Genomic DNA, 15,394 nt, shown 5'->3' on the forward strand with positions numbered 1-15,394 from the left:
CGATCTTTTGTTCGTTAGTAGTTTTTTTTTGTCTGGCCAATAGCTAGTGAGGGTGAGGCTTCACCTCCAAGAAAAACTTGCCTTGTAATTTAGGCTTCCTTATCATTTAGATATTTAATATCCTTTATATATATTTTAAATATTGCATCTTGTCACTAGTATTTGAACAATTTTACTTTATAATCAATTATATGCACTAGAAATCAAGGAGTGCGTGCGAGTGCATGCGGACAGCCGGCGATGACAGATTCTTGGATGACATGCATTGGTCATAGTGGTAATATCTAGTCTTAACTTTTCCATCTTTTGTTGATTAGAACTATCGGCACTAGAAAAAACTACTTAATTTGGCTTTTATTTTTGACAATTGTAATGATTCCCCTTTTTATGCCCGTTGCATGGCCAATGAACAAGGTAATACTATAGCATTGTATTTTATTTATGTAATTGATGGATTCTAATGTTCTGTATTTTTAGATGAGTCGTAAGAAAAAAATCAACATTGGCCCAAGGTTTTGCAGGTAAATATAGATGTGACACTATTTTCTTCCCACCATATATAGATGTGTATATGTGTAGGGCTTGATTAAAAAAATTATCTTCTACCTGCCACCATATATAGTTGTGTACCATGAACCAACATCCTGCCATATTAAAATTGCAATCTACTCGCAGTAAGTCTTCCATTAAAAACTGCAATAGTGTTTTCAACAGTTAAGGTTGTTGTACACTATTAATCGGGATAGCATTAGCGTCGTTATAATGGTTTCAGAGATGATGAAGATATGTAAAGAGGATGAGCTGAGGAGATAATTGAGTCTCAAGCTTTTGATTATCTGTTGGGAGCCGCATGTGTACTTGCCTGGGGTGTTCCAAACTTTGAGTTTGTGTTTGTGGTTGGGCTTTAGGTTAGGTGATGCTCTAAAATTTATTAGTCTGCCTAATGATTTGTATTATTTGGTTCATGGTAGGTTTGGCGGAGAGTTTGTCATGTTGTTAAGGCTTCGTGGTTCTCCTGACTGAGTGTATCTATACATATTGATTGATCTAGTGAGTTGTTTATTTCTAGGAATATAGATAGCAGTAAATTTTCGAGTTATATCTGATTTAGTTCATTAGATCGTTCTTTTATTTTGGGTGGCCATATTTCCATTTTTATTGGAGCATGTTTTCATGTTCTATTTCTTTGTAATCTTGTGCATTCGGTACATAAATATATGCACTAATAGACCTTTGTTGCACTTTCAGTTTGTATTTTTGTTGGGAGTTTATAGACATGTTGATACAGTAATTAACAAATTATCGGAATCTGCTGCAGGAAGAGGTGCTTGAAGCACGTAGGATCAAACCGAGTTGATGCTTCAAGTGCGTGAGAAAATGATTACTAGCATGCATGCTAGCCGTTGGCGTAACACCCAGCCGATGGAGAGATTTTAGTAGGGAGTAGATGAATCTTTAGACTTTTTTCATGTAATAGAACTGAAAGATCACTTCAGAATTTAGGAAGCATGTATGCTATTATATTTTATACATTCATCACACAAATTGTGTTCCAAACAAATATATGTTGGAATCCAAAGTCAAAGGTCGATCTCTCCTGTAGTAATCAAATTTAATATATTCTGAGCTACATATTATTCAAGTTGTTCTGCAATGTTTATCATAATCACTTTATTATTTGTTTCATTAGCAATATTTATATGCTTGGATTTCTTTTAAATGCACATAAGGAACAACATCAGACAATCTGTCGGCATATAGACTTTTAGCGACACACAGGGCGTCGACACAAGGAATATGTCGGCAAAACGTTGTCCGACGGCAAAGATATGTCTGTCGGCAATAACATCAACATTGCCAACAGATAGTCTGTCGGTAGATCTATGTCTGTCGGTAAAGGATATTGTCGATAGGGCTTTTGTCGACACACATTATTTGTCGGCAAAACACTTTACCGACGGACTATGCGACGTTATTCAGTTGTTTTACCATCAGACAATCCGTGGGCAATATTGTGTCATGGTGTAGTAACGCTCCTCATTGGAATGAGACAAGGTTGGAAGTAACACTCCTCATTGGAATGAGACAACAACTTCAAAAAACAAGCAATTGATATCGACAACAGTGAGTCACCCAGTGAGTAGTATGTCGTATGTTATGTGAACATATTGTTTGAAATGAACATTACATGTGGCACAAATGATGTCTATAAAGTTGATTGTTGAAGTCTATGAAATGTGACATATATTTTGTACTAATGTTGCATAAGTGGGACTAATAAAACATCGTATATAATAGGATATGAGAACTGTATAATGGATAAACTATATGACCAAAAAAGTGATGAATGAGCAATATGCATTGTGAATAAAAAATAACAAAGAGTGTGACTGTGGTCGGCATACCAATAAGTATATAGACAGATTAACCAAAAGTATAACATTAAATGAATTGGTCATAATAATAAGAAATGTGGTATGCAGAAATCATGTATGTAAATTCACAAAATAAGAACATCATAACATCTAAAAGATCATATTTAAGCTTAACCAAAGTATCGGAACATCTGATGTTCACAAAAAGAAAAGCATCGTCACAGCCTAACCAAAGTATCAGACCATCTGATGTTCGCAAAAGTAGATGCATAACCGCCTAAGTAAAGTATCATAACAACTGGTGTTAACAACCCATCTAAGGAAGCGCCCTAACATTGTTAACTAAGATGCATGACCAAAATACCACAGTACGATACATGGTCCGCTCCATGACTTAGATATGACACAAACTTGACTACTTGCACGCAAAATAAATCTCTGAATGTCTATTGGAATGTGAGGTAATATAGGGCATGAGCACGTAGGTCTCGAGAATTGTCATGCAATAAAACCATAACATTAATTAGACACGCATATAGCTAACATGTACATCGAGGGCAACATGAACAAAAATCATTAGCATAGTCACTTACTGGTTGAATGTAAGAAGTGATAGCACCTGCATTGTGGTCATAATACTTTATGTAGCTCATTACATAAAAGCCACAGTCGTTTGACCCTGTTCTCATTGTTGGACAATTTGGTGGCATATCCATTGGAAAGTTACCAAATTTGGGGAAGGATGCATTGGGGCAAACATGTTGTAAAGCTTTGCTCAACCTACTCATTATAACCCTAGCCCATGGGAATTTCCTTCCACATATATACATTTGGTCATAATGATAGTCCTTCCATGTAGTGCCACCGAGTTCTATACCATACGGATTCGAATCTAAAATGTGGATACATCGATTCTGTAGGTTGATTACGTACAGTGACCAATGTCCCCTACTAAGCATAGGTACCATTATCTATTTATGAAAAAATGTAAATAAGTTACATGTTGTTGTTACACTACCATGATGAGTAAAAAGTATAGTTAATGTGATATGTGTTTTCAAAGGAAAGATAACAATGAAGTTGCAAATATGAATACTGCTCAATACCGATTTGCATTGATCTAAATTGACCAACGAAGGCAGTGTGTTATGTAAGCAATTCTGCAACACATTTTGGTCAAACGGCTGAGGGTTCTTACTATGACGTTCCTGCTCCTCAAAATTTAGTAGAGCCTAGAAACAATATAGAGAGTGTGTCTGTATATTTAGCAATGCATAATTAAAATAGTTGTGAAACAAGAACATACCCCAACATTGACATCAAGTATTAATCTATTAGTAGTCATAGTTCGACGATGATTTTTGGAATCATCGCAAACACACTCAATGAAACACTGCATGAACACGTTGTCAAGACACTTCCCATTTGAGAAAGATTCATAAATATCGAGACAGTTTCCACTGTATTCACCATAATCTATGACAATCTCGTATGATGATTTGAAGAATATTGTTATATATTCATATTACATACGTCAAATAAACTAATAAATATGGTCTTCATAATTTATGTAATATGTACCTGCTTGGGTCAATGTCCTTGGAACACAGTAGATCCCACAGAGAACAAACACAGTCAAGCTCTGTAAGGAGTGGAGCAGTTCCAGAATGTGTTGTCCATTTGAATGTTTCATCCTGAGATGCAACCTGGAAATAAGTGTTTAGCATTAGAAAAAATCGTTTAATGCCATAAAGTGCAGTAGAGAAGATGTATGTTATTATACTGACATGGGAAGTTGGTGTCTGGTCAAATACTGGTCCATTGTCATTGTGTTCTATGTCATCTGCAGTCATGTCACCTCCCTACTTAAAGGTATATGCTTAGTAAAGTATTTACTATTTACTGTACTAATGTAATTGTAAACTGGAAGTATAACATGAGGCAGAGGCTGCTAAACAAACATTTTTTGCGGTGTCACGTCAAATATCGGCAAACGGGTAGACATATTTGATCTCATAAAGGTGCATGCTGATGTGGGTTGAGGTGCGATATTTGTGTTCCTCAACATGTTGTTTTGAACATAAAAGCAGAATTCCTGTTGACAATTAGTGTGGTTCGTGTCCAACTAAAATAAAGATGCAAACAATATACGTATGATGCGTAAAATCCCATGGGATTGTATATATTACCTGATGTACTGTATCAATGTCCGCTTCGTCAGGGCAAGTCTCTAATACTCTCCGAATATGATGTTGTCTTTCATGAATTTCCTCAACCTGGGTACCACCCAGCTGCGTCTCAAGCTGCGATGCTTGGCTTGATAGGTCCGGAGTGGGTTGGGTGTCGTGGGCAGTGTGTCCTTATACAAAAGTATATTATAAATAATGTATGTGAAAACTTACATTATAGGGTAAACATTGCTGCATATGTTAAAAAACAACATGTCTGTACTTTATGCATAATGGCATTATTATATCCATTATACTTGAATACATATAAGCAAGATGCATTGATTTAAATAAACCGAAAGTACTAAGTGTTAATTTTGTTTACTGTGCATATAAAAAAACCCCTTTACAAATGTACTCTAGGTAATGTTCTGTATGTATGAAAAATAGTGATAATTAGATGACTGACCTACTGAATCATTCGAATTTCTTGATTGTTGTGGTGCATCTGTCTCATTTTCTAAATTATCAGACTTAACACGTAGTACCTTGTCGATCAGCTCTATAAAGTTGTCTGCTATATCATATTGCTTCTCAACAATTTTGGTAAGGGTATCTTTTATGGCTAAGCATGCCTTGCCAACCTCCAAGTCATATCCAACAAGTTTCTCTGTGAATTTAGTACAGTGACAGGGTGGGAGCTGGTTCATCTTACTTGACATCATATCCTTGATCGATGGAAGTTAGATGTTAATGGTGGGCCGAGCAGTAGGGGCGGGGCGTGGGGCATCATAAATGTTAGTCCTGCAGTTCGGCTGGTTTTCAGAAAAATTAGTAAGAATCCATCACCACATTCCTAATCCATTTGTTTTCATAGATCTTAAAAAAGATGTAGATAATACAGCATAGACTTGCCTCGGATTGGCGATCGAGCTAAGGTACAACTGAATAGCATGTCTCGGTCGAGCTTTGAAACTAAAAAATGTAAGTGTAAGTTGAACTTAACCATGAGTTTTTATTTGAAACAATGGTACTCAAAACTAATCACGTATATTTGACATAAAGTTTGTCAGAAAATGAAAATACACTTGTTTAAATGTGAATATCTTACTTCACAATATCTGAAAGGTTTGACCCCATGGCGTGTCTTCCTCTTGTTAGCTTTAGTCAATGCTTTTATGATATTCTTATCAAAGTATTTTATGCAAGGTGTACCAAATTTATTTTGAGGGGCAGCGGCTGCATGCAGGTGATCCAGGTAATATAAATATAGAAAAAAATTAATGCGCAAATGTTGTGTAAGTAAACATAACAAACATCATAAAATATGATATAACATGCCCCACAAAAACAATGAGCTAAAAAAGGCAATATATGTACAGAAGACAAAATCTATACTTACAAGGACAACAATCGAGCATCTGTATATCGTCGTGGAGACATTTGTGGTGCTTCTTGTATGCCACTTCACATAGGTCATTGAATATAAGCTGGCACCAATCGGTCTCGTGGAAACGGTGCATTTCTTCAGAAGCACTTCATGGTTTGTTATGCCCCAGCTAGCAGTGGGAAACAACAGACGATTGAATAAGATAAGGAAGAAACATCTAATGGTAAGGTCGTCATCATCCCCTTTCCTTAAACGATCCTGTAGCAATGTAACATTGAACTCATCTTTAGCCAATCCAAGCTCTGACCTCAAGTTACTTGCAGCAACTGCTTCATCAATCCCCAATGGTTTTCCACCGCCATGATTTGGTACACCAAGGATAAGATGCACATTATCCTTTTTGATTTTTAATTCCTTTTCTGGACCAGGGCGAATTGTCATGTCCTTGTGGTCAAGCTTATCCATCAACCAGCGAAGGTGGGATCTACTACACAGCGCATCTACTGTCATATCAAGAATGTTCGAGAACCCTTTTCGCCTTATGGCCTGACGTTGTCTGTCATTCAATATGTGAATGCTTGCAATTACATCTTGTGGGTTGCACCTGACATTGAGCCTCTGGTATAAAATATAGAAACAAAAACAGTTGTGTTATAACCAAAAAAACTAATCAGAAGCTTAAGAATATGATATTCTTTGATGAGTATGCATAAAACAAAATAACATTTCACTCCACATATCTTTTTGACAAAAAAATCATCACTACATCTAGCCGCAACAATTTAAGAAAAAAGTAGTTGCAACCAACGCTGTAATCGTAAGTGGTAATCATATACATATTACATATTACACCTAATTACATAAAATAATTATGAATTGTTATATTAGTTGTAGTTATAATTGGTGCGCAATAATAATAATAAAGCACATAAGAATAACAAATTAAATCCATAACTAACCTGTCGGGGGAGATCCTTCACTTTTATCCTCCTTGTCAGAACCTTTCTGAGAACTCTTGTATGGCTTCCAGCAACATTACGCTTCTTAACAGCTGGCATAAAGTCATCGTCATCAGAGTCCAGCTCTACTGTTTCGTTGAGAAAAGTTGGTCTCTCAACATTTGAAGGATTTCCCACAAGTTGACTTGGATTGGACTGTTCTGCGCGCGGAATGTCAACGCTGAAGCACTCCTGGCTTGACTGAATTATTATGCGCTTGGGATTATTCGGAGGACGGTCCACGTGCTTCATATTTTTAGCAGAATCTGCATGCATAATACACAAAACTATAAACATAAATCTGTTGGATATGCGAATGTATTGATTGTGTGGTATGATTGAATCCATTCAGTTCGTGCATTCTTAAATTAACCTAAATGTTTTCAATAACATGCATAAACAAATCTGGAATTTTTGCATAATACTTGTAATAGTGGTAATAAACCTCGTTTAACATGTTAGCTAGGAACAAATGCATAAAACCAATGCATCATGCACACATTCTGTCATGTTTTATTGCTACCACTACCATGCACACATTCTGTCCTGTTTTATATGCATAAAAATCTGAATATGTTTGTATAAAAAAACTGGATGTAAACAGTAATGTATTAACAATAACCTGATGGAATGGTAAATGTAAAAGATCACTAAACATATATGAAATTTTGAATAAGTCATATACTCTGTCAAAATCAACTAACTGTCTCCTCCTTTATCGCTCCAACATCATCCACACATAAAAAACCTATAACTGAAATGCATAAAAATTTATGGTAATTTGCATAACCATCTATGGTAATTTGCGTAAATTCCTTACTGCAACTGCATATGTAGTTGTACATGTCCAGAATCTGTAAAATGCAGTATGAACCAAATGTCGAATTATAAACATACACATATCTAAAAACAAAAAACAACACAACACATGTGTAGATCAGGTGATCTATTTACCCTTTTAGGGTATGATACTTTTGTTCACGGCCGAAGATGATCCTGGGTAATGCGGCTCACTAGGGTTGGGGAGAACCTCGACGAGGTTGGCCGAAGACGACTACGTAAAATCCGCTTCGATGGTTGGGGGAGGTCGAGGATGCGGCTACCTTCGGACTGGTGCAGGAGCGGCGCCCGTTGACGGCGGGTTGGACCACTCTTCTGCCGCAGAAGTGTGGAACGACAGTGAACGGCGAAGAATGGGGTAGCAGTCGCGTCGGCGGAGAATGGGGTTTTCTGCGATCCCGTCAACTGTTGCAGCAGCAGCGAGCGTGGACCGCGGAATGGGGACAACCAGGGGGCACCGCTCTACTGCCGATTACGACTGGAGCGACAGCGAGCGGCGGAAAAGTGCGGAGTCATCGGGGAGGGTGGAGTCGGCGGAGAGGATGGGGTTTTGCTGTGGTATAGGCGATTATGGAAACTATGATCGGGAGAAGAAGCTGGAGCTAATGACGGCTGATTACGATATTATATATGGGATATGAATAGTCAAGGTTTGGTCGGATGTCAGTCCACGTGTGGTACGGTCAGATTTCATATATATATATATTATATATATATATATATATAACATCTAAATATATAGCAAAAGCTAAAAAGTCAAAACATCTTATAATTTAAAATAAAGAATAAAGGGAGTACATCTCATTGATAAAGAATTACTTATATTATATTTATTTATTTTCTAAATGATAGATATAATATATAGATTTCTTATAGTCTATATCTAGTAATCATAAATTTATTAATTACTATTTAATTTAACAAACTATTTTATTTATTTTTTATCCATATGCATATGCATCTCCCTATATTTTAATAGCAATTACTTTGAAATCTTACCATTAATTGTGGTGGCTCTTGCTGCGTTATATACCATACAAAAATTATAAATTAATTTTCCTTAAATTTTATTCTTATCTACTGCTATAGATTTTTTCTATCTTCAAATTAAGTTGAAAATCTCGTGCTTATTTTATTTTTCATTAACTCTCTTTTTCCCATATTTTGAAATAAGGGTTCCAGGTCATAGCATACGTTCTTAAGTGCTACAAAAAGCATAAGTCGTTATTTAATTTTTGCACCGTATCGCCTAAGATAATTTTTAAAGTGGAACCTCAAATTGGGTAGGAGTGCTAACCTCAATAAAATTTTAATACTTAAACCTTATAATGGTTAACTTTTTACTCCAAAGTATTCTTAAAGAGCACAAAAATATAGCCACAAGTAGTCACTCATATTTCTCAATATAAATGAATTTTGCTATCAAGAAATTATATTTACGATTATGGTTATAATATGGGTATAGACATGTAAAACATTTAGTTTTTATAGGGAAGAGATATTGAGAGCCTAGAGCTTCCAATAGTTACAAGAAGCTCTGGCCAGGGCGTAGTCCGCCACTACCAGTCATGTGCATGTCCAATTAGGCTCGCATGTAGGATTTGATTTTATGGCAGTAACGATTTTTATGGCAGGTACAATTTGTTGATTGGTTTCATGTTAGAAAATTATGGCAGGTTTTAGGAATTGATTAGGGGATTTGTTTTTTATGGCAGTTACGGACAACATAAATCACATGATTCTTTTTTGTTGTACACACGAAAAATATAGCACGTGGGACATTGGTGGGCTCACCTCAGTTTTGATCGTAAAAATCCTCATGTTTGAGCGTAAATAATGTCAGATATAACATAAATGTTGTTATAGTGGTTAACGAGATGTCACGTACGAACCCGTGTAACACAAGTGCGTGAATCAATGTAGTTACCGTAAATACCAATGTTATCCTAAATGGTCGTTTAAACCGGTCTAAACGGTGAACAGGGGAACACTGCACATTTTAGGGCCTAGGCGGTCCTCTAGACGGTCAACAAACGGTTTTAAACAATTTTAAATAGAAATTTATGTACTGTTTTGTTGATAGGAGAAATGTGATGGATTGATAATGAATTGTTGGTGTTTATATGTTGCAATTAATAAGATATGTAAACATTGGTTGGTTATATTTATCATAGTATTGCTGAACCAAATATATGTGGATTTACTCATCTACTCTTGTTGAAAGCTAATTTAATTTTGTTGAAATGTAGCTACATTAGAAAACCGTTTAGACTATTTAATTATGTTTAAACACGTTTAGACACATCTAAACACTAAATAGAGCCTCTCGATTCGGCTATAGTTTACTGTTTACGTTAACACGGGTAAATACTGAGCCAACATGAATGTAAAAATCCTCAACTTTAAGCGTAAATAGTGTCATGTATATCGTAAATGATGCTAACCCACCGTTCCACCCACATCCACGCATAAAATTAGGGGAGTTGATTAAGGGATTTGACTAGGGGAGTTGATTGGAGGTTGAATTTTTATGTCAGTTACAGACACCATAAATCACGAGATTATCTTTTTGTTGTGCATGGTAAAACATGGCATGCATTACATTGGTGGACGCACCCGCTAGGTTTGAACGTAAAATCCTCAAGTTTGAGTGTAAATAGTGTCAAATATAGCATAAATATTATTACAATTGTCAGCGCGATGTCACGTCCGACCCCCCCCCCCCTCGCGTAATAGACGAGTGTAACAGACATATGTGGTGAGGCGCGGTGGTTACTGGTGGTATGCAGCCGCTAGGTCGTGGCGCATGGTGCACCATATCTTATTCGGTATGGACAACAAGTGAAGCATAAAATTGTGTGTTAACTATCATAATTTTAGATGGAAAGTGGATGTAACAGATGGAACCGAGCATGTTGTTCGCATATGCAGATATATGACCATAAAAATCATCTATACATCTCGTAAAAATGTTGCACGAGTATCGTAAGTCCATGAAAATGTGTTTAAACATGTAACAAAAATCCATAAAAAGCTTGTATTGTTACCATAAATAGTAACAACATATAACAGAACTGATACTCCGAAGGAGTAAAATAGGAGATCGCTATATAGCATAAGTACTTAATAAAATTAGCATAAATGGCTACCAAGTTATCATAAATAGTACGTTATAATGTTGTTACTAATGAGACAGCTAGGATTGATAGCAAATGCCACCACCGTCTACCTCCAACGGATTTAATTTCCTCGTTGGTGGTCGCCATTCGTGGCTGGTTCCCAGCCGTCGACCTGCTCCCCCTCGATCTCCACTCTCAAAGTGGCATCCTCCTTTCATCATATTACAGCGTTCGTGTCTGCTTCTCCCCGCTTGCAACATGAGTGCAAGCGCTCATCCGCCTCCATCTAATGCGCGGGAGCTCCCCCCCACGCAGCGCTGGCACGGTGCCCATGTCGCCATTGGTTGCGCCCACTCTCTCCACCAGCGCGGTGCTTGCGTGATCGCACCACCTATCATCATTGACCATATTTGCCTCCATTTAGAACGTCGCGCTGATGTCCCTCCTGTCTGCCCCTGTTATGGCCTCCTGGTGAGATGGCTAGGGTTGAGAGGAAATGCTGGTGTTGCAGACAATCAGGTTGGTTATATATATATATATATATATATATATATATATATATATATATATATATATATATATATATATATATATATATATATATATATATATATATATATATATATATAGGAAGCCCCAACCGCCCCTTGATCTGCACTAGCCACCCCCTAGTCCGCACCAACAACCAGGCACTAGGTCAAACCTTCCCCATACGCCTTAGTCAAACCTCCGATCCAACATCCACCCTAGTGTGGGATGCACACCATAAATTATTATTCTATTTTTTTGCGCAAATAGCTTAAACAGTTCAGAGAAATAGCGTGAATATTTCATTTAGATAACATGAAATCCCACCTAGCCACTGGACCACATCCATATGCGTAGGCGCATGCATACATATCCTATTTTTATGGTAGACGCGTCTCATAGGGGACGGGTTTGAATGCATGTTCTCGGTGCAGTGACGATATACAATCACGTACATATTTTAATATCACTTTGTATACATATATATGCCAACATCAAGAGGTTTTCAACAGATTTCATGTTGTATCAGTATTTTACGCTTAAAACTAAAAGTTTTTATGGTCCAACATGGAGATGCGTCCACTAGTAAACCATATTTTATGTAGTGTACCGCATTGCATAAATACATACACCGTATACCATAATTAGTATGAGTATATATCATAAACTGGTTCTAAAGAACCTAGCTGCATGGGTGTTGTATATGATCCTATATTTATGGAGGAAATAAAACATTTCAATAAGATTTTTTGTTTTCATGCATGCCAATCTATTTTCTTTCATCGCACATTCCTGCCAATTGACATCCTAAAATTTGTACGCATACAGCAGGAAACAGATTTTCATATAGTATACTGAATTGCATAAATACCTACACCGTGTAGCATAATTAATATCAGTATATATCATAAACTTGTTCTAATGAGCCTATCTGCATGGTTGTTGGAGCGATCCTATATTTATGGAGCCATCCAATTTTTGCCTGCATGCTATAGAAACGAAAATACCATTTAAAATTTGTGCATGCAATGAAAATACACACAATCTGTCATAATTATTGGATTTACTAAAAATAGGATATGCATGCATGCGCCTACGCATGTGGACGTGATCTAGTGGGTGGGCATGTTTTTATGCTATCTCTATAAAATATTTACACTATTTCTGTGAACTATTTATGCTATTTGCGAAAAAAAGAACCACAATTTATGGTGTGCATCCCACCAGGAGTTGAGTATTGCACCGAAGGTTTGACTAAGACGCATGAGGGAGGTTTGATCTAGCACTACAGTAAAAACGTAAATCTCCGACGGCTTTCTTATGTCCGACGGTCTCGTAGGAGACCATCGGAGATATGGTTATATCCGAGCACCTGTGGTGGCCGTCGGAACTAACGAAGTATCTCCGATGGCTGTTAGACAGCCGTCGGACATAAGCTAATGTCCGACGGCCAGCCATCGGACATTAGCTTATGTCCGACGGTCAGCTGTCGGAGATAAAGGATTTTAACCACACAAGCCAGGCGGCACCGTTTCATTTGCATCTTCACCGCGCCTTTGAATCCCCTGCCCGCTGCCGCCCCATCGCCGCCCCGCCCACCGTGCTGCCCCGCCGCCCCCGCCACCGCCACCGCCGTGCTGCCCCGCCCGCACCGGTCACCAGCGCAGTCGTCCCCGCCACCGCCGTGCTGCCCCGTCGCCGCCGGCCGTAGCCCCGCCCGCGCTGGACGTGCCTCGCCCCGCACTCCCAAGTGAGTAATTTAAGTATTATTTTGTATATGTTAATATTGTTTTGTAGTTGCAATTTTTGTTATTAATTAATTAGTATGTTAAATATTATTTAATTTATTATGTGCGATGGCCGAAATTTGATTATGTAATTAATTTAGTTTGTTTTCGTTTACTTAGTGGTGCTTAGATAATTTAAACTTTTAATTTCCGAGGGTAATTATTATGCCCTCGGAAATAAGATCATTTTATATGATTTGTCACCCGTGACAATGTTATGTAGTGGTGCCTATATAATTTAAACTATTAATTTCCGAGGATAATTATAATGCCCTCGGAAATAAGATCATTTTATATGATTTAGGGTCCCGTGAAATGATTTTCCTTGTATTAGTGTGGTTTATTAGATTAGAGGTGTGATTTACTTAACTAATCAAGTTAACATCTTGTTTCTAGTATGGAGGAGGATCGTCGATGGATGTGTGAAGGTTGGAAGAAAAGATGTGCTCTATCAAGTGAGTGGGTTGCCAAGACTGATGCTTTTCTCGACCGTGCTTTTGCTCGGTCAGAGACTGGAACCGATGTTAGGTGCCCTTGTAGCAAGTGTCGGAACATTTATTTCCTTGACAGGAGGACTATGTCGATAGATCTTTACAAGAACGGTTATATGCCAGGCTATGAGGTGTGGGTGCACCACGGTGAGGACCCACCTCCTCGTATTGTATCGGAAGTTCAGTCATATGAAGAGGGGGACTACGATAGGATGGAAGAGATGTTTGACGATGTACGCCATGAGCTTCTAACCGTCGATTCGGAGAACCCCGGTCAACCCACCGATTATGAGGATCCAGCTACACCTGAGGTTCAGAAGTTCTTTGAGCTCCTTAAAGCTGCCGAAGAGCCGTTGCATGAGCACACGAAAGTGACCGTCCTTGTATTTGTGACTCGACTTATGGCTATTAAGTCTAAGTTTGCATTCTCAAACAACTGCTACAAGGAGCTTTTGAACTTGATCAGTGATGTACTTCCGGAGAATCACAAGATGCCAAAGGACATGTATCAGTCCAAAAAGTTGCTCTCTGGGCTCGGTATGGACTACGAAAAAATCTATGTCTGTGACAATAATTGTATGTTTTTCTGGAAGGAGACCGCGGGTGAGAAGAAGTGTATTGTATGTGGTGAGCGTAGATTCGTTGAGGTTGAAAACGACGATGGTTTGACCGTGACGACGAAGATTGCACGTAAGCAACTTCGTTACATGCCTCTTATACCTCAGTTGAAACGTTTGTTTATCTCCAAGAATACAGCTAGACACATGAGGTGGCACAAAGAAGGGGTACATGAGAATCCAAATATCATGGCGCACCCAGCTGATACAGATGTATGGAAGGCACTAGATGCTTTTGATTCCAGCTTTGCTGATGAAGTGCGGAATGTCCGCTTCGGTTTGGCAACAGATGGTTTCTCGCCTTTCAATCTAACTGCAAAGTCCTACTCATGTTGGCTCGTCTTTGCTGTTCCATACAACCTTCCACCAGCTCTTTGCATGAAATATGAATTTATTTTCTTGTGTCTTGTAATACCTGGTCCGGATCATCCTGGAACAAAGATCGATGTGATGATGATACCCCTGATTGAAGAATTGAAAATTTTGTGGGAAGGAGTCGAGGCGTACGATTGTTACAAGAAACAGAAGTTCAACCTGAGAGCCGCGTTTTTGTGGTCTATTCATGATTTTATGGCTTATGGTATCTTTGCTGGATGGAGTTGTCATGGGATTTTGACATGTCCGATATACGTTGAAGACACTTTATGCTTTCGACTAAAGTTTGGTGTAAAGATATGTTACTTCGATTTGGATTTCAAAATTATCCTCATATGCTTGCGATTCAACTGAGCCATGAATTACTATACTAAGTGCATGGTTCACTCTTGTAGGTTGGGTATTTTTGATTCTACGATTGATTCCAGGGAGCTGAGACCAACTGAGCCATGAATTACTATACTCTTGTAGGTTGGGTATTTTTGATTCTTGGATGAACAACCTTTTCAACACGCATAGTCCAGCCGGAGGAAGTGGCTATAACTCAAACCAACCAGGCGATGGATATGAGTGATAGTTCATCAAATGTGTTTAAATTGGATCTATTACTATTTATGTGAAAGACTATGTCGTCGAACAATGTCAGTTTTTATTTTGGACCTATATGTTGATGTAAAACACTTGTTGCAACCATTTGGAACTATAT

This window comes from Zea mays, chromosome 10 (assembly GCF_902167145.1).
Source record: "Zea mays cultivar B73 chromosome 10, Zm-B73-REFERENCE-NAM-5.0, whole genome shotgun sequence".
Lineage (NCBI taxonomy): Eukaryota > Viridiplantae > Streptophyta > Magnoliopsida > Poales > Poaceae > Zea > Zea mays.